The sequence below is a fragment of the Octopus bimaculoides genome, chromosome 2 (genome assembly GCF_001194135.2).
Source record: "Octopus bimaculoides isolate UCB-OBI-ISO-001 chromosome 2, ASM119413v2, whole genome shotgun sequence".
Lineage (NCBI taxonomy): Eukaryota > Metazoa > Mollusca > Cephalopoda > Octopoda > Octopodidae > Octopus > Octopus bimaculoides.
This window is the reverse complement of record NC_068982.1, coordinates 145,287,966-145,293,305: the sequence shown is the minus strand read 5'-3', so window position 1 is coordinate 145,293,305 and position 5,340 is coordinate 145,287,966.

Sequence of the window (5,340 nt, the reverse complement as noted above, 5' to 3'; positions counted from 1 at the left end):
ATATATATATATATATATATATATATATATATATATATATAATGGACTGTTCCGTGATAGCAAATACAACAAAAAAGTGCTCCATCTGGTGAGAGATAAATATTATTATATAAAGGACACAATACATGTCTTAAGTGCTACTAATAGTTTCATATGTTGAGAAATGCGACAGACATATTCATCAGGCACAAACCACATATAACAAACTGTGGTTTGTGTCTGATGAATATGTTCGCGGTATTTCTCAACATATGAAACTATTAGCACTTAAGGACATGTATTGCGTCCTTTAAATAATATATGTGTGTTTGTGTTTGCGTATATATATATATATATATATATATGAGTTTTTGAGCTGTTTCAGAAACGAATATCGTCATGCAAGATATCCAAAATTATTTGGGATATAAGCATAATTGCTAAAAATAGTGCAAAATCTCTATACGTTTTGCTATATAAATGTGGCCGGCGTGAACTGATAAATTAATTGATTTCCGACATTCACTTATGAACTACCATATTTATTGTAATATACTGCATTATGTTTATCTTCAGTTTGCTCTATATTGCTTATTTTCATAATCAAGTCTGTTTGTTTTTCAAACGAGATAAAGAAAACGAAAATATTTCATTTCAGTCAATCAATACTCTTCTCTATGTGACAGGCGAACAACATTACTAAATATATTTTGACATAGCAGATGCTTGAGTTTCATGCTATGATTTATGCATGCGGCAGACGTTACTGAATGAGACAAAGAACACATGACTGTAAATACGACGAGTTTTTCTGAATACATAAATGTAAACTAGTCTTTATTGAAATAAATTATACCGTGAGCACATCAAATAGATGCACTACAGATAAAGGTATATTCTGTAATGTAACCCCTATTGACTCTGCATATATGTGTAAATATTACACTGCACATACTTATATGATTAGCAACTTCCTAAAATGTACTGAAAATGATTAATTCGATGACTTAGTATTGCTTGGTTCTTCTTCAATGAATGCCATACAATTCTAGTTTAGAATATCGAAACCAAACTCAGCGACCTATCTGAATACGCTTTTCATGTTTACACGTTTGATTCCATTAATTTTTTAAAAATAAGAAGTTATTCAGATAAGACTGCTACACCAATTCACACATTAACTGTTTCATGTGGCATATTTTATTGTTTCGGTTTAGCTTAGGTCTAGCCTGGCTTTGTAGACTTTGATCAATGCGTTTAAGCTTTGATCATTTCTTCATTTTCAGATATAGTGTTTAAGGGCCATATTTTCAAATATCTTCATTTTTAAGACGGTAAGATTTTATTTGAGAGTGATTTCATTGCCATTTTGTTCAGTTATCAGTTCTTTTTAAGATACACAATTAATAAAGCGCATTAGCTAAAGCAAGTGTCCCTTTAATTGTTAAATTCAGAGCTGTATTTTTTCAATTCACCAAAGGATTAGAGAAGGAAATTGGTAATTATGTTACATTAACTTACATGTTCTTTTATCGATGATATATTTGCTATTTAATGTGTGTCCCATTAAGTCATTTTTCATTCTTTCAAGTTCGTTTTATTTCTCCTAATTTATTTATATTACCAAAAACACCTGAGACTATTCTTAGATTCAGAGTCTTTAACCTTATATAATTGTACATATTTCGATTAAATATGTCAACCAAAATCTCATCAGAGTGGACTGCGTAATTAGATTATTAGATATATCACAATTTGGTACACAATTATATGTTTATGTAAATATTTATTTATTACATTATTTTTCAAATATCAACTTAATTCAGAATATATATTAATGTTTTCTTTTCCCCTCGTTCTATAGTACTAAGTAGATGTTCCTACGTATATGATACCATTTTATTACTGGTGTCTCACTACACCGAAGGAATTAAACTCAGGACTATACGCTAATGAAGTCCTTGTTGCCACTCAAAGACTTAATCATATCTGCTTTTGAAACATAAGCACTTTTTCTATGAATCTATGCATAGTTGTTCAACCTGTTAGAAATAACAAAGAACTCTCCTCCAACTTACACTATACTATCCTCAAAGATATTTTGCATTGGATAATGCAGGCACGGATATGTTCGATTTCCATCCGACTTTAATGTAAACTAAGACGTGGTTCTCTGTACTGTTGCCATATTCTTGGCCACTAAGATCTTGGTTGATTGCCTACTAACCTTACGAACATTTCAGTTTAACATACTTATATACAAAAGACTTTTCCCAATTCTTTATCATCCTAAACATTAATTGTAGCCAACAGACCATTCACTCTTGCTAAAAGTATGGAGAAAATGCATACAAAATAGCACTTGTCTTCATGCAGCTAGGAGTTGAACGATTGTTTTAGCAAGCGATAATCTGACATTGCACGATATGACCAGCGTATCAAAATTGTTGTCACGTAATCATAGTTTCATGAACATACAGAGGGTTCCACCTGCTCTCTCACTCGATAGGTATGATTTTCCCCAGACATTTCTTCTCTGTTGGTATATTTCTATCTTACAGGGGTGTCAATCATGAATTATCCAGGTTTCTGGGCCGCATATGAGAATGAATATAACATATACTATATACATCCTAAGTTTAGTTGTCTGTCTTAGATCATGATCGTCTGCACATAAACTGCATTGACCTCACCAGTTGACGAGAGATCGTAAGGGTATGGTTTAACTATGACCTTTGCAGCTGCAACATCGAACTAAATAGTAAAATTAATCTTTTCAAATCTCTCATTCTATATATCAACTCCTTTATTTTGCGTTTATCCTTACTCTCTCTCTCTCTCTCTCTCTCTCTCTCTCTCTCTCTCTCTCTCTCTCTCTCTCTCTCTCTTGCACTTTTTCTCTCTGTGTTCTTTCTCTATTCCCTTCAGTGTTTTTTTTTGTTTTTTTTTGTTTTGTTTTGTTTTTGTTTTGTTTTTTTTTTCTCTTTTCTTCAAATTCATTTATCTTCTCTTTCAGCCCTTGATCATGCTCCTGTAAAGCAAGAGATAATCTCCTAGTTACACACATTTATTTTTCACTCACGCCATTAATGTTCATGAACCTCCACCGCCCAATACCGAAATTTAGAACTTTGTTACCAGTCAAAGAATCGATAATATCTACAATACTATTAAGTGAAAGACTAGAGGTTCAATCCTTCATATTATTTGATCAGCAAATTCTAGATCTTATAGCTTAATCTACTGAAGTGGTTAAAATTCCAGTGTACAACACATCGAAATATTTTCGCTAGATTTTGCAAAATGTTCTCTATGGTTCATGAATTTATCTTTAAAAGCAGTTTCAATCAACCGTAAATAGAATCATAGAATCACTGTACAAGAGTGGAACTTCCACAAAAGCCTAGATTAACGATTAACTAGAGAATGAAATCTGCTTGTCGTATTAATTCCGCAGTTTCTTTCCATTAAAACAATTTCTCTTTTAAGACATTCTAAGAAAATGTTTTGAATCTTTTATCTCACTTTCTAATATTCTTCCTTCTATCATAACTTGAAGCTTCTATTGTTGCGTTTTTCAGAAGCTGCGTTTGGCCGTACATGCCAGCAGACGATTATATATATACATACATACGTGGACACATGTACATATGCGCAAACATATAAACATACATGTATATAATGAAGTAGCGATATTCACCACACCCACACACGTATATAAATATATGTGTGTGTGTATGTGTGTGTGTGTGTGTGTGTGTGTATCTATGTGTGCGTGTATGCGTGTATATATATATATATATATATATATATATATATATATATATATATATATATACATATATACTATATATATATATACACTGCATATGTGCATGTATATATATGTATGAAGTTATATATATATCCGTATGTACATATATATGCATATATGTATATATTGTATATGTCTCTATCCCTTTCTTTCTTTATATATATATATATATATATATATATATATATGAATTTGTGTATATGTGTGCGAGTGTATGTGTGTGTATTTATAGATATGTTTATGTGCACCATAATTTAGAACGACCTTTGTGTACACTTGTTGACCTGCTGCACTCGCACGAAATTTTTGGTATGAGGAAACAACTTCAGTTAACAAGACACACACACACACACACGCACACACACACACATACATACATAAGTGTTTGTAGATTTTGCTGTCACTGTATTACGACCGTGTATCGCACTCATCTTTATATCGTATTATACACCGTATGATTCAGAACACACCTCTGAAATACAGTTTCTTCTATCTCTTTCTTCTTTGTCACTATCTCGCTCCCCCTCTCAGTCTGAATTTATATATTTAACGTGTGTGTGTGTGTGTGTGTGTGTGTGTGTGTGTGTGTGTGTGTGTGTGTGTGTGTGTGTGTGTGTGTGTGTGTGTGTGTGTGTGTGCGTGTGTGTGTCTGTGTGTGCGCGTATTAGGGTAGGAGGGACTTAATCGTTAGATGGAAAAAATCACAAATCGCAAGGGACATGATACTAGTTCGAATGTGGCAAAATATATTTTAATATATGAAAGCTAAATATTTTAACAAATGACAAGTTTTCCTGGAGTTTTCTTCTTTCAAGGTTCTTCGGAGTTGTAATGGAAAATTCGATACACTTTACAAATAGCGAAGTTGGGGAGACAGATATGAAAACAAAACAACCTGTTGCCCTCGAAGCATCGAAGACATAGAAAACAGAAAACGTGATATCAAAGGAAGGAAGACAGGATTGTTAGTTACAGAATAACCGCATAGGAGTGAATGAAAAGAAGAAAAGCGAACTGCTGCATTTCAGCCATATGTGCGAAAGATAAATCATCATTTAAACTGAAGGCCTCACAAGTAGTCCTCATTCGCTTTTGACAGAATTTTCTGAATGAAAACCTGCTTGGACATTTTATGTCAATAATACCTACGTACAGAAAGACATCATGGCTGGTCGAAGGATATATCCTATTATCATAAATTTAGTGTGCTCTCTCTCTTCGGTTTTGTTTTTTTTTCGTTTTTTTTTTTTTCATTGTTTGTAAGCTTCCCCTATGGCGTTTATGTTGCCGAAATATCAGCTTCTATCTATGTTCATGGAAATTGTATATCGTACACAAATGTGCTTATTCTACTATTCACTACATGTGAAATGCTGTCTGGATTATTATACATTATATTCCTTTCGCTTCTCCGAATTATTCAGCTCCATACTTTCAGCCTTCATTATTTAACCTTCTACTTCTTCCTCTCTTTTTCTTTCTCTCTTTCTCCCCCTCTCTCTCGATATATATATATATATATATATATATATATATAAACGGATAGT